Source organism: Lygodium microphyllum, chromosome 6 (assembly GCF_053477565.2).
Source record: "Lygodium microphyllum isolate KBCC chromosome 6, Lygodium_microphyllum_v1.1.10, whole genome shotgun sequence".
In the NCBI taxonomy this organism is placed as follows: Eukaryota; Viridiplantae; Streptophyta; class Polypodiopsida; order Schizaeales; family Lygodiaceae; genus Lygodium; species Lygodium microphyllum.
The window spans coordinates 57525170-57549794 of NC_141140.1; positions in this window are offsets into that span (position 1 = coordinate 57525170).

Sequence of the window (24625 nt, forward strand, 5' to 3'; positions counted from 1 at the left end):
ACATTCGGTGAATGTGGGTAAGTATTTAGGGTATAGAAGTTTCAGTTTTAGTAATACGTGCGACTAGATCAAGTATTAAATCCTAGTGAGATCTTTGGAATTGAATTAACTCTTTCTAAAACGAGTACTCCGCGGGTTTAGGTATTTAGGTTTATGCTAGTTTGTTTAATTCTTGAAGATAATTACGCTATCATTTCCATGACTCATTGTCTACACGTAAATTGATTTTCAATCCTAACTTATCGATTTAAGATCAAGCATAGGTTAGGTTGTAACCTAATTCCAATTTATCATCGAAACAAAAATGTTTGATAATTTCCTTTTCGAGGACTTGCAAACAAGATTCATGCTAAAACAGGCAACCTTTTTCTAATAATTATGTAGTTGAAAAACGATAATTGACTAGAGTTGTGCAACATAAGAATCATTTCATGCTTTGCAATTTCCTATGGGTTATTAGCACTTTCCATAATGACTCGTTTCGAGGAAGATATGTCCTAATAATGCGACATGCAATTTATACTTCCATGCCTAAACGGAGTGCACAATCTTAATTCTGTTTTGTAAATATGGACATTAATCTAAGTTCAATTCATTGAAATGCACAAAAACTAAATGCATATCAATTTTCTGCTCACTTTATTTTTGTTCGTTTTATTGAAAATACTAATGACCGAACTTGTCCGTCATAAGCTAATTCTTTTAAATTAATCAAAGTATTCAAGACGGTAATTGCATCCTATCTCAAAAATTATCTACGCATGATTGAATTATAATAACGAAAAATAAAAATTAGGAAGAAGAACCTGGACTTGTGGTGAGATGTCCACGTGGATGCTAGGAGATGATCCTCCTGCTGTTGCACCTTGGGCTTTCTTAGGAGCCATCACGAATGCAGCCTTTCCGTCTTGGATGCGGCTTTGCGAACTTCCTTTTTAAATTCCACCGTCCTTTATGAGTTTCTTTTGCTTCCCTTCGTAGAAGCTCTTTGAAGGGATGGGTGTGTGGAGGAGGGAGAAACCACGGAAAGGGTTTAAAACCCGAAAAGGTGGTATTTTGAAAACCCTCCGCGAGTAAGGCTCATTAAAGCCACGGGAAAGGGCTTAATGGCCTTTTTAAAGACTCACAAGGAAGGGGAATAAAAGGTGTAGAAGACCCCTTTGGATATCGGGAATTGCGTATGGGGGAAAAAGAAGGGTTAAAAATAAACACATGAAAACCCTTCAAGTCAAACGTCGGGGGGGAAAGGGGGCTTGTGGAGTCCTTATGAGGAATTCCGTGGTATGAAAGGTCTAAAAAGGGAATTTTTTTGCACAGGAAAAGGGGCCTAAGGGGACCCTTAGGGGGGATTTAAGATACGGGAAGAAAAAGGGCTATAAGGTAAGACCTTTTTTTTGGTGGGGGGAAGGGGGCTTATAGAGCTCGAAGGTTTGGGGGGAAAGGGGGCTTATAGGGCTCCAAGGTTGGGAGGGGAAAGGGGGCTTATAGGGCTCCAAGGGGAAAAATAAGAGGGGGGGAGGGGGAAGGGCCTTAAATAGACCCACATGAAGGGGGGCTTTATTAAGGCCTTTGGAAGCTTCCCCAAGAAGCTTCCAAAGCTTCTGGGGATTTCTGTAGAGCCACGTGGAGGGAAGTGGCTCCCCTTCTGCAGCGTGGCGACGGCCAGGGCCACTGTGACAGCGTGCAGACACATGGAAACGGCAGTTGATGCGGCAGCTCACAGTAGCATCAACGGCTTCTCCCTCTCTGTAAGAAGTTGACAGTATACTAGCTCGCCTCATGACTGCAACCTTAGCCTCCTACTCAGCCTGCACACGCCCTTGGTTTAAATAGGGGAGGGGATAAGATCCTCTCTCCCCCACGCGTCGAGGTGCATGAGTCTCCCCCCCTTCCAGCTCTAGCAAGGAGCTTACTGTCCACCCTTCCTTCCCTCTCCCCCAGCTCAACAGTCGGCTGGGGGAAGGAGGGAATAAAAAAATTTACCTTTATCAAAATAAAGAAATTATCCTTACGACTATAAAGAGGGTTCACGCACTATTGGAAGTTCGGTATGTTACATTCTTTCCCCTTGGAGGAATCGAGATGTCCTCATCTTGAGATAAACTAGGGATATTGATGGTTGAGAGTGCTTTCATCTATCCAAGTGGCATCCTCTTCGAGATAATCTTTCCACTAGATGAGGCATTCTCTCAAGGTTCTGGATCTCAATTGTCTCTCCCTAACATCTAAGATCATGTCAGGCCTTAGTACATGGTTAGGATTAGGTACATACTTCTTCAATAGGCTGATATGGAATACATTATGAACTTTTAGGTTCTCAGGGAGTTGCAATCTATAGGCATTAGGTCCTAGGCACTTGAGGATCTTGTACGGTCCACAATACCTTGGACTTAGCTTCTTGCAATCTCCTAAGGATAGGGAACTCTTCTTAGGGCGTACGCGAATGAAGACCATGTCTCCTTCTTCGAAGACTCTATCTTGACGCTCCAAATCCGCATATGCCTTCTGTCTATCCTTGGCAGCTTGGATGTCCTTTCTTATTGACTTTATTTGGTCATCCATCTCTTCCAACATCTGCCTTGAAGCTTCAACCCTCAAGGTTGGATCTCAGAAGTTTAGGGGACTTCGGCAGTCATGACCATATAATGCTTGGAAAGGGGTCATTTGAATGCTTTGTTGGTAATAAGTATTGTAGGCAAATTCAACCAAAGGTAAGTATTGAATCCACCTTTTTGGTTCACGACAACAGTATGCCCTAAGCATATCCTTGATGACTTGATTAACTCGCTCCGTTTGGCCATCCGTTTGGGGATGGTAGGCAGTGCTAAAACACAGTTGAGTCCCAATGGCTTCAAAGATAGCTCTCCAGAAGTGTGATGTGAAGAGAGAATCACGATCATTAATTATTCTTCTGGGTAACCCATGTAGCTTGAATATCTATTTGATAAACAAACTTGCAATGTCTAAGGCTTTATAGTTTGTCTTCACTGGAATAAGGTGTGCAACCTTAGTAAGCATGTTAACCACAACCATGATGGAGTTGTATCCTCCCTGAACTTGGGGTAGGCCAACAACAAAATCCATACTGATGAATTCCCATTTCATTTGGGGAATTTCAAGCGGTTGCAGCTTCCCTAGCATCTTGACATGTTCGACTTTGATACATTGACAAGACAAACACTCGGCGATATATTTGAGAACACCACCTTTAAGCCTCTCCCAATGGTAGCTCTTCCTAACTACATTGAGAGTCTTGGCATAGCCAGGATGTCCTGAGAAAGGGGAATCATGGGCTTTCCACAATATCCTCTGCTTAAGTGACTGGCTTGCCAGTATGCATAGCCTCGTTCTATAGTAGACAAGTCCATTATGGACAGAGAATTCATGACACTTACCCTATAGCTTTTGATCCTGATCCTTGATAGAGATCTCCCCTAGTATCTTTTGATAGGCTGGATCATGGCATGCTTCCTCTCCAGCTAACTCAAGTATTGGATTGTTTGGCTTAGATACCTTTGTAGCTAGAGATCTAGCTGTTGATGGATTTTGCAAGATTAAAGAATTTAGAAATGCCTTGCGACTGAGTGCATCGGCAACTACATTCTCTTTCCCTGGTCCATACTTGATCTCAAAGTCATACTCCTGCAGCACTTCAATCCACCGACGTTGCCTCATGTTGAGCTCGTTCTAGGTAAAGATCCACTTGAAACTCTTATGATCAGTCACTAGAGTAAACTTGTTACCCAACAGGTAGTGTCTCCAAAGTTTTAGAGCATGGATGACAGCTAACAATTCCAAATCATGGGTAGCATAATTCTTCTCATGACTCTTCAGCTTCCTTGAAGAGTATGCTGTAGGATGACCTTCATGCATGAGTGCTGATACCAAACTTTGCTTCAATCTATCAAAGTTGGCTTGTTCGGGAGTTGACCATGCAATGGATGTTTGCTTCTTCAGTAAATCCGTCAGAGGTGCTGCAATGAAAGCATAGTTTTTGATGAAGACCCTATACCATCCTGTCAATCCAAGAAAGCTACATATTTCTTTGACAGATGTTGGTATTGGCCATTCTAGCACATCTCTGACCTTGGCTGGGTCCAATGAGATTCCTTCCGCTGATACTATGAATCCCAGATATTCAATCTGACGTTTGAAGAATGCACACTTCTTTATCTTAGCATACAGCTTATGTGACCTCATTGTCTCAAGGAATCCGAAGCCGGGTTTCATGGCAGGTGCATTCATAAGTCCAAATGACATAACTAGGAACTCAAAGTGCCCATATCTTGTGTTGAAGGCTGTCTTTTGATATCTTCTTCCTTGATCCTTATTTGATAGTAACCAAACCTGAGATCAATCTTGGAGAATATCTTCGCCCCCTGAAGATGATCAAGAAGCTCATCTATTTTAGGAATAGGGTACTTCTTTTTGACAGTTGATTGATTCAACCCTCGGTAATCAATACATAGTCGAAGTGTTCCATCTTTCTTTTTCTGGAACAGTACTGGAGATCCCCATGGTGAACTGCTAGGACGGATGTAGTCCTGATCTAGCAGTTGCTTGAGTTTTTCCTTCAGCTCAATTGCTTTTGGTATGGACATTCTATAAGGTCTCTTTGCAATTGGCGCAGCTCCTAGTACTAGCTTAATCTCATGATCCACTTCTCTTTGAGGCGGGAGTTCTGTCAATTCTTCAGGAAATACATCCGCGTATTCCTTTAGCCAAGAAGGTCCTTCACTAGACTCCTGATTCTGATCTAACTTGCTAAGCTTAATCAAGTAGACTGGTAGTCCCTTTCTGACTCCCTTTATAATCCGAGATGCCTTGGCCAATTGAATTTTTGGCACTCCAACCTCACCTTGAGTTGTGACTAAATCCCCTTCAGAGTTATGAAAGGAAATTTGGCCCTTCCCACAATGAATGTGGGCGTCATTAGGCTTAAGCCAATCCATTCCGAGTAGACACTCATGGATACCTAAATTCATGACTCTGAATTTGACCGAAGTCATTTTTTCTCCCAGAAAGAATTCCACCTTAGCAGTTTGCCTGGTACAAGTAACCTCACGACCATTTGCCAATTCCACAAGCAAAATAGATGCTTCTACTGTGGCTATTCCTAGTCTTTTTTCACAAGCTGGTGAGATAAAGGAATGTGTGCTGCCATAATCAATCAAGGTCTTGAAACTTTTACCTTGATAGTCCGACGGTGTTTGAATCACCAAGAACTGGCGATTCAGGCCTTTCTTGTGTAGAGCGGCATGGATTGTCGCCCTTTCAAACTCTGCTTCCATAGTCGGATCTTCTTCTTCTTCGCACATTTGCCTATTGGCAATGCAAGCGGTTCTTCCTGTGCCTCGGGTAGCGGCTCCTTGACCATGGCCCGTTCCTTGGAAAGGTGCTTGGTGATGTCCTCCTCCAAGTTTGGGACATTGCCTCTTGAAGTGACCGGGCTCATTGCAGTGGAAACAATGGAGGTTTCGGCCATTGCTTTGAGTAGGAACAAAGTTTTTGACATTGCTTGTTCTTGCTTTCTTTCTTTGTCCCTGATTCTGACCTTGAACTCTCTTCATTTGAGGCCTGAATGCTCCTCTGTTCGGGTCATTATAAGACCAAGTTTTGTTACTCCTTGGTCTAGCCTGCACCTCCTGAATTATAGGCGTATCTCGAATGAGTGCGTCCTTTAGATCCGATGGGCGTATAGATTTGAGACGGGTATTCACTGGTGGATTTAAACCAGCACAAAATTTTGACACCTGATGTGCCATGTCCATCTGTGGCGCATACTTAAGAAGTGAGACAAATTTAGAATAGTATGCGTCAAGGGTGAGTCCCAACTGTTTTAGCTCGTAGAACTCATTCATTTTCTGCATGCGATACACAGGTGGTAACTATCTTTCCTGCACGGCTTTCTTCAGCTTCTCCCAGGTAACGGATCCTTCTATGATCCCTTGATCCCTGTACCATTACTTCCACCAAATCCTGGCTTCGTTGGTGAGCTTTAGCTTGGCAAGCATAGCCTGATTGGCGGGTGTAGTACCGGCTGCTTCGAAGTAATCCTCAATGGATTCAATACAAAGTTCAGCATCTGCTTGGATGGACCTTCCTCTCCCGTCAAATTCGGGCATCTTAATGTGCTTGAGAAGAAAATTTTTCTCCTGGATTACAGTAGTACTTGATGTAGGAGGCCAACTAGGAACCTGTACCTGGGGTTGTGCCTGGATAAAGGTTTCTTAACGTTATTACATGATAATCGTTATCAATTTATATTACATCTCCAATTCCGTTATCAACCTGATGCCAGGAGGCATATTCCATGGTGGATTCCGTGCCACGGTGGATTCCGTGAGGTTTTACGGTGGATTCCGTAAACTTAGATGACCGGGGCTCATACACAAAGAGGATTCTTTGTGCGAGAAGTTGATGGGGACGCCTGTCCTTTTCAGGCGTTTCATTAATTTAGTGTGTACATGGGTGATTCCATAGCGGGTGATTCCGCAAAATGCATATTAAATTAATAAACGTTTATGAGTTTAGAGTGCGCACTCGTAATAAATTAAGGTTAGGATTTATTTCTAACCAGTTGATTTATTTATGTAGCTGAAGACTGCTAGGTATTCACTTTTGTCGGTTTAATTGTATTATTTTACTAACGATTGTGAATGCTTCAGTTGATGTGTAGAGATAGCAGCAGTGGCGGAGGAAAGCATTGGAGTTTAGCGAGTATTCGACCTTTGGACTATATTTTGATAGGCGCCACGCCTATATTTTGTTATGTCTATTGAGACATCGATTATTGATTATTATTTTGTATGCGCCTATGCGCACGGATATGTTATTTCTATTTGGACATTGAGATTGGGCGTGCCAGACTCTATGGGCACCGTCCATTAGCTTTATTTTCCTATTTTTGTAGAAAGCAAACTCAAAAGCTAAAAGCTTGTCATATTTTTGTAAATTGGGCTATTATTGAGCATGAAGATTGAAATATACATAAAATACATGCTTTGTGAAGCGCTCACACAAGGCATGGGGGAGATTGAACCCAATTTGTCTCTTGCCTCTTGTCGTGCATGCTTTTACATTGTTTTTTGTGCAAAAAGGTAGAGTTCATTGTTCTTGGGGACCTTCCGGGATTCACCACGTGAGCATTCTGCGTCCGATCTGCGCACCAGTGGTATCAAAGCGGAGCAGAGATCAAGAGCTTCCAATCGCTAGCAATCTCGGACGAAGGCGGAGCTCCAGGAACAAACGGGCTCTACAGTCAATCTCATCGCGAACCGTCGATACAGGCAGATTTCTGGCGATCAAGAACCCCTGTTTCTACTGTCAAATCGCGAAGGACCAGGCTCTGCAGGCAGAGGACCACGCATACACCTCCTTCATCAAGTCGTTGAAAACCAGAGATAAGCTTCATTAATTTTATCATTACTTCTTTGAAAAAGCTTAAGAGAAAGCTTAGGAAGCTTAATAAGCTTCAACGATTCACATTGAGGTCTCAGAAGACCTTCCGAAAATTCCGCGCGGCCAAAAAAACGGCCCCCCCCACGAAAATTCACGCCGCCCTGTTTCATCCCCTTTAAGCTTATTAAGCTTAAGCTTAATCACTTAAGCTTAAGTTATTAAGCTCTCTGCAAGTCTGACAAGACACACAAGTTGGCAAACTCCAGGTCCTGCGCTGCAAAAGTCAAGTTCTACAAGTCAGGTGGAATCAAGTTCTGTAAGTTCTGCAAGTCGGCCTAAGTTCTGCAAGTCAACAACTCTGCAAGTCTGCTAAGTCTGCAACTCTGCAAGTCAGACTAAATCAGAACTGACTAGTACTTAAAACTCATAGAAGACTTGTTCCTATGCAAAAACTCTGAACTGGAAAGTTGTTCGTGGCAAGGTGTTCTACCTATCTACAAGTTCGTTGAAGTACTTTCAGCAAACAGATACAGAAATATTGCAGATTTTCTGAAAATAGACAAAGAAATACCCAAAAATACATAGCCTTGTAACCCCAAATTTAAGCTACGCTCATCCCGCTAACCTGATTTTGAGTGAGAAAGGTTTATTGAGTTTTACAAGATGACTACCCCACATATGGATGATCCTATGACTGAAGATGACTTACCTGAGCCTACCATGGAACAAAAGCTGGATCTAATCATGCTACAACTGGAAGAAGAGCGAAGGGCTAGGCAAGCATTGCAAGCGCAATCGACAAAACTACAAAGAGCATCCACCAATAAAGAAGAACCTCAAGCTGAAGATTTGATTCGCCGTACCATCGACGCCACTCTTGAAGCACAAATCATTCGCAAGGAATCCAAGATAAGTAAACGAAGTTTCAAATTTTGCACTTTCAATGGCATACGAGAAGGAAAGACTGTTTTATCATTCATTAGCTAGTTTGATGACTATTTCCATGAGGAAACTTATCCAGAAAAAGATAAAATCAAGTGTGTTACTAATCATCTGATAGACAGAGCATCACTTTGGTGGACTGTAGTCCGCAAGAGCATAGAATGTCCTGCTACTTGGGAAGATTTCAAGAAGAAGTTCATGCAGAATTTCCTTCCACCGCAATTTCATGAGAAGGCTATCAAGCAATGGGATTTACTTCAACAACGGGATCGTGAGCCTATTCCACAGTATACAGAGCGTTTTTGGAATGCACTCCTACAGCTACGCATGCTTGAAGACGTACCAGAGACGACACATAAGTGGAAGTATATGTCTGGACTTCTTGGACATTACTACGCTGAAGTGAACATGTTCAAGCCTGCTACCCTTGAAGACGCCATCTCCTTAGCTCACGACACTGAAGATAAGTTACACGGAAGAGACAGACGACCACAGCAATTCCAAGCCAACGGTAATTATGAATCTAAAAAATTCAATTCCAATTTTAGAAGGTTTAATCCAGGTCGTTTCTCATCACCATCTTTCCGCAAGAATTGGCCTAAACCACCTGCATTACCATCCACTGTCAATCCAAATCCAAAGCCTATCCCACAAGCAAATCCAAATGTACCCAGACTTCCAGCCATTGCAAATAATGTAACCAAAGCCAAGCCAATAGTATGCTATAAGTGTCACCAGCCAGTGCATCTCGCAGCAAATTGCCATTCAAAGAAGCCACCAGCACATATCAACTATCTTGGAGCCATGGACGAAGACGAGCATGAGGATATGCCGGATTTCACTGAAGAAGAGGATGATACTACTACTACTTCCGATACTTTACCAGGTATGCCTACTCCACATTCATTGTTGACTATGAAATGTTTGGTGCATGGAAAAGAAAGAACTATATCGCATGATGACGGTAGTACCCATGACTTTATTTCAGCAAAATTGGTAAAGGAATTGAAGTTACATACAGTACCTACGCATTATCGCATAAAAGCTGCATTTTTAGGCACTAGGTGCAATGGCACACAAGAAGTACAAGATTTAGAAATTCAAATTGGTTCATATATTGAAAGAAGAAATTTCTTAGTTGTTCCATTACAGTCAAGCGACATTATTCTAGGAATGCCATGGAGACACCAACATAATCCAAATATAGATTATTCCACGCACACAATGAATATTAATTTTCAAGAAAAATCTATTACATTATATGGTATGCATGCATCTAATATTTTTCCACTGCTTTCGCATACTCAAGCAAAACGTGCACTACGCAAGAATACTAAATCATATCTCATTTGGGTGAATGAATTGCATGCAAAGGAAAATCAAATGCATCCTAGGCATAAGGAATTTCTTGCATATTTTAAGGACTGTTTTGCAGAAGACCTACCACCAGGTTTAACACCTTCACGTCCAGAAGACCATAAAATTGATTTAATTCCTGGCACACAACCACCTTGCAAAGCACCATATAGGCACAATCAAATAGAGCAAAAAAAAATCCAGAGTCAAGTTGAAGAATTACTAAATAGAGGCCTAATTCGACCTAGCAGTTCTCCATTCGGTGCACCTGTACTCTTAGTCAAGAAAAAGAATAATACCTATCGTATGTGTATTGACTACCGAGCATTAAATAAGATCACTGTAAAGAATAGGTATCCTATACCTAGAGTTGATGACCTTATGGACAAACTGCAAGGATATTCTATATTTAGTAAAATTGACCTTAAGTTTGGATATCATCAGGTGAGGCTAGATAAATCTGACATATTTAAGACTGCATTCAGAACACAGTTTGGCCATTACGAATTCTTAGTCATGCCATTCGGATTGACCAATGCACCTGCTACTTTCAGTAGAATGATGAACTGTATCTTTCTGAAATATCAGTATTGTGTGATTGTTTTCTTTGATGATATTTTGGTGTTCAGTCAAAGTGAAAAAGAACATTATGAGCATTTATTATTAGTTTTTCAATTACTGAAAGAAAATCAATTGTTTGCAAATCCTGAAAAGAGTGAATTCTTTAAGACAGAAATAGAATATTTAGGTAATATTGTATCAAAAGAAGGAATTAAAGTTGATCCTAAGAAAATTGATGCAATATTGCATTGGCCTATTCCTAAAAATGTACATGAATTACGCTCATTCCTTGGTCTTGCTAGTTTCTATAGGAAGTTTGTACGTAATTTTTCATTACTTACTTTACCATTAACCAAACTTCTTAAGAAAGGAATTGTTCATCAATGGACTGAAACTCAGCAGAAATCCTTTGACTTACTGAAACATGCATTACCTGGTGCGCAGATCGGACGCAGAATGCTCACGTGGTGAATCCCGGAAGGTCCCCAAGAACAATGAACTCTACCTTTTGCCACAAAAAACAATGTAAAAGCATGCACGACAAGAGGCAAGAGACAAATTGGGTTCAATCTCCCCCATGCCTTGTGTGAGCGCTTCACAAAGCATGTATTTTATGTATATTTCAATCTTCATGCTCAATAATAGCCCAATTTACAAAAATATGACAAGCTTTTAGCTTTTGAGTTTGCTTTCTACAAAAATAGGAAAATAAAGCTAATGGACGGTGCCCATAGAGTCTGGCACGCCCAATCTCAATGTCCAAATAGAAATAACATATCCGTGCGCATAGGCGCATACAAAATAATAATCAATAATCGATGTCTCAATAGACATAACAAAATATAGGCGTGGCGGCGCCTATCAAAATATAGTCCAAAGGTCGAATACTTGCTAAACTCCAATGCTTTCCTCCGCCACTGCTGCTATCTCTACACATCAACTGAAGCATTCACAATCGTTAGTAAAAAATACAATTAAACCGACAAAAGTGAATACCTAGCAGTCTTCAGCTACATAAATAAATCAACTGGTTAGAAATAAATCCTAATCTTAATTTATTACGAGTGCGCACTCTAAACTCATAAACGTTTATTAATTTAATATGCATTTTGCGGAATCACCCGCTATGGAATCACCCATGTACACACTAAATTAATGAAACGCCCGAAAAGGACAGGCGTCCCCATCAACTTCTCGCACAAAGAATCCTCTTTGTGTATGAGCCCCGGTCATCTAAGTTTACGGAATCCACCGTAAAACCTCACGGGGGTATGATGCCAGGAGGCATATTCCACGGTGGATTCCGTGCCACAGTGGATTCCGTGAGGTTTTACGGTGGATTCCGTGAGGTTTTACGGTGGATTCCGTAAACTTAGATGACCGGGGCTCATACACAAAGAGGATTCTTTGTGCGAGAAGTTGATGGGGACGCCTGTCCTTTTCGGGCGTTTCATTAATTTAGTGTGTACATGGGTGATTCCATAGCGGGTGATTCCGCAAAATGCATATTAAATTAATAAACGTTTATGAGTTTAGAGTGCGCACTCGTAATAAATTAAGGTTAGGATTTATTTCTAACCAGTTGGTTTATTTATGTAGCTGAAGACTGCTAGGTATTCACTTTTGTCGGTTTAATTGTATTTTTTTACTAACGATTGTGAATGCTTCAGTTGATGTGTAGAGATAGCAGCAGTGGCAGAGGAAAGCATTGGAGTTTAGCGAGTATTCGACCTTTGGACTATATTTTGATATGCGCCACGCCTATATTTTGTTATGTCTATTGAGACATCGATTATTGATTATTATTTTGTATGTGCCTATGCGCACGGATATGTTATTTCTATTTGGACATTGAGATTGGGCGTGCCAGACTCTATGGGCACCGTCCATTAGCTTTATTTTCCTATTTTTGTAGAAAGCAAACTCAAAAGCTAAAAGCTTGTCATATTTTTGTAAATTGGGCTATTATTGAGCATGAAGATTGAAATATACATAAAATACATGCTTTGTGAAGTGCTCACACAAGGCATGGGGGAGATTGAATCCAATTTGTCTCTTGTCTCTTGTCGTGCATGTTTTGAGGTAAAGGTAGAGGTAGAGGAGGCCGATCTGGAGGCCGTGGTAGAAATCAGAATATGCAGCAAACTCAAGAAAACCAGTCCTATGGAGGAGGACGTGGTAACTCTAGAGGCAGGGGTAGCCAAAGAGGTCGTGATGAATGGCAAAGAGGCCAAAATGCAAACATCAATGTTGAATGCTACTACTGTGGTAAAATGGGTCATATGGCTAAAGACTGCTATAAAAAGCAGAATGACATCATGAATGGAAAATTGCAACAAGGGAATTATGCATCTTCCAGTAGACAGGGTGATGACAGAAATGAGCATTTGTTTATGGTGCAGCACATGACCAATTCTGTGACAAGTGCAGAAGTAAGAAACAATGTGTGGTATGTTGACTCAGGTGCATCAAACCACATGACAGGTCATGCAGAATGGATGCAGGATGCAAGGAAAATGGAAAAACCAGGATTTTTGGAGACTAGTGATGATACTGCACATCCTATTGTGCAGATTGGAAAAATTCCTTTGTCTATGTAGGATGGGAAAAAGAAATACATGTCGGATGTATTTCATGTCCCGAATATCACCAAGAGCCTAGTTTCTGTTGGTCAAATGGTTGAGCAGGGCTTGTAAGTCAGATTTAATTCTCATGGATGCTTTATTGAGGATATGAAAAATAAAGGTCGCTTGATAGCAAAAGGAAAGAAGGACAGAATGTTTACGTTGGATGTAGACATGCCTGAATTGAGTGCAGTAATGTTTGCACATGGGACCGGTGTAGTTATAAATATTGATATCTGGCATAAACGCATTGGCCATCTTAATGTACAACGACTTAAATCAATGCAAGCCCAAAATATTGTTGCAGGATTGCCTAAATTCAAGGTTTCAGAAATGCATAAGGTATGTGAAGCCTGTCAGTTTGGAAAACAGGCAAGGAAACCATTTCCTAGACATGTTCAAGAGAGTAAGAAGCCATTGGAATTAATCCACTCTGATGTGTGGACTACTAAAGCTGCATCTCTTGGAGGCTGTCATTATTTTGTCACTTTTATTGATGACTATAGCAGAAAAGTTTGGGTGTATTTTATGAAAAAGAAAAGTGAAGTTCTTGGGCATTTCAAAACTCTTAAAGCTATGGTTGAAAAAGAAACAGGCCTGCAAATAAAATGCCTAAGATCAGATGGAGGGGGAGAGTACCTCTCAAATGAGTTTGCAAGGTTCCTGCTGGAGCATGGCATAAAGCAGCAACATTCATGCAGTCATACCCCACAACAAAATGGAATTGCAAAAAGGAAAAACAGGCATATTGGAGAGGTATCTCGTGCCATGCTCAATGAAAAAGACTTACCAGATTTTTACTGGGCTGAAGGAGTTGCTACAGTAGTCTACATAATGAACAGGACTCCCACTGCAGCAATACATGGGATGACTCCAGAGGAGAGGTATACTCGTAGGAAACCAGATATTTCTCATTTGAAATTTTTTGGTTGCATTGCCTATGTTCATGTGCCAAAATTTTTTGGTTGCATTGCCTATATTCATGTTCATTTGAAAATTTTTGGTTGCATTGCCTATCCAAGTTGAATCCAAAAGCTAAGAAGTGCATCTTTATTGGTTATTCTCTGCAGTAAAAATGGTATAGATGCTATAACCCTTCTACTCGTAAGTTTACAGTGAGTAGAGATGTTGTTTTTGATGAGATGAGTAGCTGGTATAAACCAGTAAATGTGATTGATAATGTAGAAGCACAAAATGGTAATACTGCACAGAATTCACAGCAGTAGTCACAAGATATTAATGGACCTGGAGCGTCCTCTAGTAGTGGTTCACATTCTTCGCCATGGACAGACAGATTGAGATCAGGAGAATCTTCTCAAAGCAATGCAGATAGTGGTATGCAGGTATCACGAAAAGGAAAAGAGAAGGTAGATCAGCCCATGTTTGATGTGAATGGATGTCACTCTTATGTGGATGGTGAATCCAGTGGCTGAGAACAAAGCATTGATGATGAGTTGGGTATTCCTTCTATTGTTACACCTAGAGTAAGGAAGACCAGGGATGTTTTGAGAGCACCTGGGAATGAAGCTACTTTGCGCAGGTCTACCAGAGCTAGATATCCTGTGGATATGCTGAAATATGATGGATTTACAGCCATTTACTATGCATATATGGTCAAAGTGACACAGGAACCAGAACCCACTTCTTTTGAGCAAGCCATGGGAAAAGAAAAATGAGAGAAAGCCATGGATGAAGAAATGGATGCCTTGGAAGCAAATGCTACATGGGAATTGGTACCTTTGCCTAAATATAAGAATGCAATTGGTTGTAAGTGGGTTTATAAGGTGAAGCACAATGCAGATGGTTCTGTGAACAGATACAAGGCAAGATTAGTAGTTAAGGGGTATGCACAAACATATGGCATTGATTATGAAGAAACATTCAGTCTGGTTGCAAGGATGGCAACCGTAAGAGCAGTCATTGCTATGGCTGCATTAAAGGAATGGTCTTTACATCAGACTGATGTAAAGAATTCCTTCTTGCATGGTGATTTGCAAGAAGAGGTATATATGGAGTAGCCACCAGGTTATGTGCATGCTGTTCATCCTGAGTTTGTTTGCAGGTTGAAGAAAGCCTTGTATGGCTTGAAGCAAGCACCTAGAGCATGGTCTGAAAAGATAGGATAGTATCTTGTCACTATTGGCTTTCAGATTTCCAAGGCAGATTTCTCACTTTATGTGAGAAAAACAGAGAAATGTATTATGCTACTTGTCATTTATATTGATGATTTGATTATGACAGGTGACAGTGATGAAGATATCCTTCATGTGAAAATGCTATTGAAGCAGAAGTTTGAGATGAAGGATTTGGGAGAGCTGCATTATTTCTTGGGCATTGAGTTGATTAGATCACCAAGTGGGATATGACTCTTGCAGAGGTAGTATGGATTGGACATGCTGTCCAAATATAGGATGACAGGCTGTAAGCCTATTTCAGTTCCTTTGGAGCAGAATGTGAAGCTGAGCGCAGATGCAGGTGAGCTCATGGAAGACCCTACTATGTACAGACGCATAGTAGGAAGTTTGATTTATATGACTATTACCAGGCCAGATTTGAGCTATGCTGTTGGATTGGTAAGTCAGTTTATGCAGGCTCCAAGGAAATCGCATTTGGATGCGGCTAGATGCATACTCAAGTATGTGAAGTCCACATTGCAGTATGGACTACTTTATGAGACTGGGGTTCAAATACAGTTGCATGGATACACTGATGCTGATTGGGCTGGTAGTATTTTTGATAGATGATCTACCAATGGATACGTGTTCTCTTTTGAGAGTGCTGCAGTCACTTAGAGTAGCAAGAAACAGCCTACAGTTGCGTTGTCGAGCACAGAGACTGAGTACAGGGGTGCAGCAATGGCTGCATGTGAGGTAGCTTGGTTGCATAAGCTACTTCATGATATGCATTAGCCTACAAAAGGGCCAGTTGTCATTTATTGTGACAACATGAGTAGTATACACTTGGCAAATAACCCAGTCTATCATGCTAGAACAAAGCACAATGAGGTGCATTATCACTATGTGCGGGAGAGGGTTTTACTAGGTCTTATTGATCTAGTTTATGTCAGCACAGAGGATCAGGTAGTTGATAGATTTACGAAGGCATTGGGCACAGAGAAGCTGCGCAAGTTCAGAGACCTGCTTGGTGTGCAAGAATTGGGATTGAGCTCGAGGGGGAGTGTTGAGATATCGAGCTCCACTCGTGATATGCCAAGGTGACCGTTGTGCATTTATGTCACCGACTTGTTAGCTGCAGATGCGGTTGGTACACCGCCCATAAATAATAGTTAGATGACAGCTATCCTTATCTACTCTAGTTCGTGGCTCAGTTAGTATGCAACCTTAGCTACTTGAGTTTGGTTTGAGACCCATATATAGGGTTCTTCTATTTCTTTTTACTTGAGTTCTTTTTGTCTTACACAACTAAGAAGAGGAAAACTATTTTCAGCCTCCACCTTTGTGTGTATTCCCCCATTGTGCAAGCAAGAAAGCTACAAGTGAGACTCCTTCCTTCTCTCCCACAATCTTGACATTAACAACCCCTTGGTTAGGGTCAGGCAGGCAGTCGGGGGTAACTGAAGCTGCCTCTCCCTTCAGGCCTTCAACCTGAAGTATTAGATATCCATTTATCCTTTAATTCATTGATCAAACAAAGCAAAACAGTGCTCTTAAATCTGTAATAAGCACAAACATTTCCATTGGTCGTTTATTATTGGCCAACTACTAAGGAGTGAATCCCTCTTTTGGAATGCATCCAACACTCGATCCGGGATGACTTGCGACTTGGCAAGATTCCCTATATCCTGGATTAGGGCCGTACCCCATTAACACAATTTGGTTAATACCTTAAGTACTAATAGATTAGTGAGTTTGGGAATCTCCCAATTCCCATTTTTTGACTACTAAAAAGGTGGCACCCGGATAACATGCCCATAAGTTTCTTAAAACTATATGATGTGACCTATCATTGGAAAGCGCTTGAAAAATGGAATCTATTGAGCTATAGAGCGCTCGATTTGGAGTTATGATGTTTAAGTTATGACAAATTCAAAGATTTGACCACGTGTCCCAAACTTATGGGAAATTCCCATATTTCCCAATATGGTGTTAAGTTCATATGTTATTCCAATTTACTGGTTTGTCCTTTGCTCCAAGCAATTTTCTTTACCCCAGAAAGATACTATATTAGGACGATTAATCATCCTCTTGCAAGATAACTTGCCTATGAATCTGCCAATCTCATTCCGAGGATTGGCCATTCCCTTGTGATTCAATCACAAGATCATACGACTCTGCACTTGTTGCACAAGTGTCGTATCGAACTATGGGGCTATTCTACCCATCAAATGGAGTCACGAAGCAATCTGTTTTTGATTACATTAGGCTGACATTGTCTGTCCTAGGGTTCCAAGTTTAATATTTTTAGCAAAAGATTCTTAGGGACAAACCCTAGATCACTTCTCAAGTATGTTCCGCTGTCCCTACATTCGGTGAATGTGGGCAAGTATTTAGGGTCTACGAGTTTCAGTTTTAGCAATACGTGCGACTAGGTCACGTATTAAATCCTAGTGAGATCTTTGGAATTGAATTAACTCTTTCTAAAACGAGTACACCGCGGGTTTAGGTGTTTAGGTTTACGCTAGTTTGTTTAATTCTTGAAGATAATTACGCTATCATTTCCATGACTCGTTGTCTATGCGTAAATTGATTTTTCAATCCTAACTTATTGATTTAAGATCAAGCATAGGTTAGGTTGTAACCTAATTCCAATTTATCATCGAAACAAAAATGTTTGATAATTTCTTTTTCGAGGACTTGCAAACAAGATTCATGCTAAAACAGGCAACCTTTTTCTAATAATTATGTAGTTGAAAAACGATAATTGACTAGAGTTGTGCAACGTAAGAATCATTTCATGCTTTGCAATTTCCTATGGGTTATTAGCACTTTCCATAATGACTCGTTTCGAGGAAGATATGTCCTAATAATGTGACATGCAATTTATACTTCCATGCCTAAACGGAGTGCACAATCTTAATTCTGTTTTGTAAATATGGACATTAATCTAAGTTCAGTTCATTGAAATGCACAAAAACTAAATGCATATCAATTTTCTACTCACTTTATTTTTGTTCGTTTTATTGAAAATACTAATGACCGAACTTGTCCGTCGTAAGCTAATTCTTTTAAATTAATCAAAGTATTCAGGACCGTAATTGCATCCTATCTCAAAAATTATCTACGCATGATTGAATTATAACAACGAAAAATAAAAATTAGGAAGAAGAACATGGACTTGTGGTGAGATGTCCACGTGGATGCTAGGAGGTTGCGCCTTGGGCTTTCTTAGGAGCCATCGCGAATGTAGCCTTTCCATCTCGGATGCGGCTTTGCGAACTTTCTTTTTAAATTCCACCATCCTTTATGAGTTTCTTTTGCTTCCCTTCGTAGAAGCTCTTTGAAGGGATGGGTGTGTGGAGGAGGGAGAAACCACGGAAAGGGTTTAAAACTTGAAAATGGGGTATTTTGAAAACCCTCCGTGAGTAAGGCTCATTAAAGCCACGGGAAAGGGCTTAATGGCCTTTTTAAAGACTCACAAGGAAGGGGAATAAAAGGAAGAAGCTTCCAAAGCTTCTAGGGATTTCTTTGGAGCCACGTGGAGGGAGGTGGCTCCCATTGCGCAGTGTGATGATGGCCAGGGCCGCTATGACACTGTGCAGATGGACAGGAACGGCGACTGATGCGGCAGCTCATGGCAGCGTCGACGGCTTCTTCCTCTCTATCAGAAGTTGACAGTATACTGGCTCACCTCATGACTGCAACCTTAGCGTCCTGCTCAGCCTGCACACCCCCTTGGTTTAAATAAAGGAGGGGATAAGATCCTCCCTCCGCCACGCATCGAGGCGCATGAGTCTCCCCCCTTCCATCTCCAGCAAGGAGCTTAGTGTCCACCCTTCCCTCCCTCTCCTCTAGCTCGAGAGTCGGTTGGGGGAAGGAGGGAATAAAAAAATTTTCCTTTATCAAAATAAAGAAATTATCCTTACGACTATAAAGAGGGTTCACGCGCTATTGGAAGTTCAGTATGTTACAATATATCCCTTACATTAAGGGCTTTTGCATGGCTATGAAATATATGATTATTAAAAATTTAAAGTGTTTTGTGTAGTTACCTTGGTAATTTTAAACGCCACCAATATCAATGAGAGAATCTACTTAATGTTTTTTATTCTTTCAATAACATTAGTTAATTGTGTTGAAATTTTTTATAAAGTGGTTTAAGTCCAATTTTGTACTTTGTGTCTTAGCTAACAAATCAGTCTTAATTGATAATAAAATTTATGTCTATTTCTTTGGAAATACAAACCATTGGTCAAAGGTTAAATCTTTAGTGTTAGAAAAATCATAAAATTCTAGTTTAGTATATAAATCTCCATTTTATGATATGAAAGTTCATTTAGCTAGTCAAAGTGTGAAGCTAGTTGATTTTGGCCAAAACCAATATCCATCTTGTCCATATATTGTCAAGATAGATAGAAATTTTGAATAAAAGATATTTATATATCATGCATATACATATAAAACATGTAAATGAGGTGAGCAATTATTTGACATACTTGTGTCTATTGGTTTACACAAAAAAAAAACCATCACATCATAGATTATCCAAACTTATTACTATATGGTATTAGATCAAGTTATTAAACCACACCTAGTTAGTGGTTACTCTTTTAAGGTCCTAGTTCATGAAACTTATACATGTCACTTTAAATGATGCTATATCTAAAAGAAAAAACTCGTATTGTAATATCTTCAAATCCATAACATTATAAATTTTGGCCATGCTAACATATTTTCATACAATATTTAAGGCTCTTGTATTCTAAATTCTCTCTCCACTCCATCAAACCTTTGTATTCTTACATTAAATTTGGAAATTTAATAGGTATATACTAGTTAAGCCTCCTTGATGTTTCCACCACCATACAACATCATATTTGTTAGTATGCTAGAAAAGATAGAGGTGAAATCCAAATCTTCTAACAGCCACATAGCTTACATTTATCATTTAAGCTCTCAAGATGTGTGATCTCATATTTATAACATACAAAGTTCCCTTTAAAGATAAACATAAACATAGTGCTCTCTTTCATTCACAAAAGTAAGACATTCATTCAAAGTGGGACTTGGGAGATTCCCAAAATCTCTAATATGGTGTTGATGGGCATCTGGCGATTCATCAGCAATGCCTTGTCCAGCGACCTCTCCCATGGGGATACGTGACATGTGGTCAACCATGTAGTGTTGTTTTCCCTTCGTACAACCACGGAGAAGTCGAATTCTAAAAGAAGAAGGATCCATCGAGCTATGCGTCCTATAACACAGGGTTTGTTTACTAGATATAGCAAGGCTTGATGGTCCACAAAGAAAGTAAAAGGCGTAGCCAACAGATAATGTCGAAACTTCTTTACAGCAAATACCATGGCTAAGCCCTCTCTCTCAGTCATCGAGTAATACATTTTAGTTTTAGTAAGTTGTCTACTAGCAAAGCTCACTGTATATTCAAGGTTGTATTCACCAAGTTGGCACAATATTGCCCCCACGATGAATTTCAAAGCATCAATATGCACGTGGAAGGCAATGGTCCAATCTGGGGCTCGTAGAATCGGTGCAGTAATCAGAGCCTTTTTCAATTCCTCATATGCTCGTTGACATGCTTCAGTCCACTTGAAGATGATCAACAACTTGTACAAAGGTCTCGCAATCAATGCATAGTTCAGCACGAACCATCGATAGTATTCCGTATGGCCTAAGAAGCATTGAACTCCCTTATAGTTGATTGGGGGTGGAAGATCAACAATACTGAATTTCGAGAAGTTAGTGGCAATTCCGTTCTTCAACACCACGTGCCCTAGGATGCATCCATGTTTCACCCAGAACTAGCACTTTAAGGGGTTTAGGGAGAGACGATATAGGCGACACCACTCAAAGACTACTCGAAGTTTGTCTAAGTGTTCTCTCTAGGTCAAGTGAACACACAAGTCATCCATGAAGACTTCCAATTTCTTGCAAAGAATGTATTTAAATATGGTGCACATGAGGCATTGAAATATGGTTGGGACATTAGTCAACCCGAAGGGTATAACTATGTAAGCAAAGATGCTCCACTCAGTCGCAAAGGTAGTCTTATGCCTATCAGTAGGATGCACTTGAACCTGATTGTATTCAGAGAAGCCATCCAGAAAGCTGTAGGCCTCTTTGCCTGTCACTCTTTTGAGCATGTGCTTGGTGTATGTCAATGGGTAGTTGTCTCTCTTAGTGGCAGCGTTCACCTTCTTGTAATTGACGCAGACTCTAGTCTTTTCATTTTTCTTCATCACTATGACTATGGGTGACACCCAGTCTGTGTGCTCAATTTCATAAATGAATCCTACTCTCATAAGCTTGTCAATCTCCTCTTTGGATGCATGAGCGTGTGTGTTGGATTCATCGGGTATGATCGTTGCTTGACCGGCGTTGCGTCTGGCATCATGGGTATGTTATGAGTCACTACACTCGAATCTACCCCCTTAAGCTCTTCTAAGGACCAAGTGAACATGTCTATATACTCTCGTAAGAGAGCAACAAGACTCGTCTCCTCTTCTTCAGTCAAGTCATCGGCAATAAAAACTGATCGGGGTGTCTCCCCTTCCTATGCTAAGTTCACCTCCTTCACCCTGGTTGGTTCCTTGATGGGTTCACTCGTTTGTCCTGGGCGTTTGGTACCCAATATGATTACTACCCTATCACCCTTCTTGAATTTCATAAATCTTTTCAGGAGATCTTGCGGCTTTCTTTGCTCTTCCGTTTGCGTGTCTCTAGACTGTTTTGCCCATTCTTCCTTCAACCGTTTGTGCCTTAGGTGGACTGATAGGTCCCCCTTGGTGCGTCTAGTCTTGGATGGTCTAGGTATTTCTGGGTCGCTATCTGAGCTCACTTTCGACTCAGAATCAAACTCGTTGTTTTTGCTAGAAGAGGTGGTTTCTCCTGGTGGTCGCAACACAGAGGGTGTCTCTGTTCTAAGCACTAGTGTCATACCTAGTTGGGTTAGGGCTGCTTGTGAGAAATCTATGGCTCTTATGTGTTCCAACCAAGCATGGTCACAATCCATATGCATGACCTCTCGCTCTATCTCAAAGACAATCCATGAGCATGACCCCTCAGGGTCGTATTCCATCGTGTCTATCTCACCCTCACTTTCATCACTAAAAGAATGTCAATATTCGTACTCATCATTGGAGTCATCTTCATCCGATTGCTCATCGTCTCCTAGGTTTTGGTATATCTCTTTTCTCTGATCAGGGACTAGGGCCCAATAGTACATGAGGTTTAAGTCATGCACCTTGGTCCATTGCCACCTTGGTTCATCTAACAAATCTTGGAGTGGCTTGAAGTTGCTGCTGGATTGCCACTTAGCTTGCCAGTCAAATACTCTAGAATCTCTTAGAGTTCCCTCTTATTATTTGGCACTTGGAATGTGACAGGTTTAGGTCGCCCACGAAGGGTTCCTGCCATCATGCAGACTCATATGGAGGGTGTGTCTTTTGACTTTCCAACTGTCTTGATGGCTTGGTCGTATGCCTCATGATCCGAGAATGGCAAGTAGATCATAGCAAGGACATGCATCCATTCTCGCTCATCCTCCGAGAATGGGATATACTTAGTCAAGGGCCCATCAAACTTCTTGACTTGAGTGTAAAACCATATTGGGGAATATGGAAATTTCCCATAAGTTTGGGACACGTGGTCAAATCTTTGGATTTGCCATAACTTGAACACTATAACTCCAAATTAAGAGATCTATAGCTCAATAGATTCCATTTTTCAAGTGATTTCTAATGATAGGTCACATCATAGGGTTTTGAGAAACTTATGGGTATGCTATCCGAGTGCCACCTTTTTAGTATTCAAAAAAATGGGAATTGGGAGATTCCCAAACTCACTAATATCGTGTTGTGTTATCTTTAAGCATCACGGAGATGGCATCCAAGTTGACTGCTGAGGTCTTCCAAGTCTCCATTTATACCCTCACAGCTTCCGTTCTATTGCCAAGAAAGATTAATCCATTACCCCAATCTTCGATGACTCTGGCATTGCACATCTAGGGTCGGCCTAATAGGATATCGTAGTCCACTCCCTTCATGACTATAAAGTCCACCAAGAACTGGATGCCTGCAACTTTCACTGGCAAGTTATTAAGTATCCCGAATGGTTTCACTCTTATACCATTTGCTAGTGTGACATTGAACTTGCCGGTCTCGACAGGTAGGTTTCCCCAAGTCTGAAGCATTGCATGGCTCACTACACTAACCCTCGCTCCTATGTCTACAATCCCCTTTCTCGTTGTATCTCCTAGGGCTAAGACATGTAAGATCGTATGCATCTTGTTGCCTTCCCAGAAAGCATTAACATGCAATCCTAAGCAAGTCTCCCAAGCTCAACGTCACAGAGGTGGTCACTAGAGTGGTAAGGAGGTCGTTGGCTGCTCGTCTTTCTCCTATTTTGGATTGTTCTGGCCAATGGCCATGACTAATTCCCAGAAAGAATTAACGTGCAAGGACTTAGGCACACAATGTAGCATTAAACTCGGTATTTGTGTCGCTGCATCATGGTCGTGCAGGTCTGCAGCAGCTTGCTCTCATGATTCTTCAACCCACTGCTTCAGGTCTTACCATAGGGTGGAATGCTTCCTAAGCAGGTCTCCCAAGCTCAATGTCACAGAGGTGGTCACTAGAGTGGTAAGGAGGTCATTACTTCTCGTCTTTCTCCTATTCTGGATTGTCCTGGCCAATGGCCATGACTAATTTGCTGGCATATAGCATCAAGGCTTTGCCTAAGCAGTACTGATTGCGGTGCAGTCGCATCTCTCGATTTTAGTCGAGTGGATGAGACTGGCGTGCTTATTTGTCCTCTAGGATGGGCTCAACATCTTTTAGGTGCTCTTGGGTCTCTTTTACCCATTTCTTCAATTTCTTGATAGCCTCTAGTTGGCGCTTTGGATGTGGGTATTCCCCTACCTTAGCACTTCCCTTTTCAGCCGTCTTAGGAGCTGAGGTTTCTGCCTCTGCGTCAGTGACCTTCTTTCTAGCAGGCAGAGTCGTGGCACTCTCAGTTTTCAACATGATCTTAGCTTTGGTTTCTTCTTTCTCTGTCTACAACTCTTCTTCTCGATCGAGGCTGTATGGAGGTTGCTAGGACCTGGCAAAGATATGTCGGCCTGCTTTGTCTGTGCTCGGTTCATGATAAGCAATGCGATAGGTGTGGCCTCCCCATCGAGGTTCTTGACGCTGAATAGCCCCAATGGGACAGATGGCACATTGGCTGAACTTGAGAATGGTTTTCACTTGGGACAGTCAATGAAGAGATGAGTGATTTTGCACTCAGGGCACCTTAGGTCTGCCTTGTCTCTATTTGGTTGCTCCCTTTTAGGACAACGTGATGAGATGTGCCCTAGATAACTGCAAGTCCAACATATGATTGGATCCTGCGTGTGCCCTCCTAGGCCTCTACCTTGGCATCTTCCTAATGCCATCACCGGTACTAGTCAATAGTCCATAAGGATTGCGTTGCCCTCATCGTCGTGCGAGACGTATGGGTATATGTAAGTCTCTTCCTCATTTGGCTCCTCCACATGGTAGTGGACTGGAGTGTCACTCGATGGATGGGTCACATAGGGACCAGGCGATCTCAATATGCCTGTAGGGT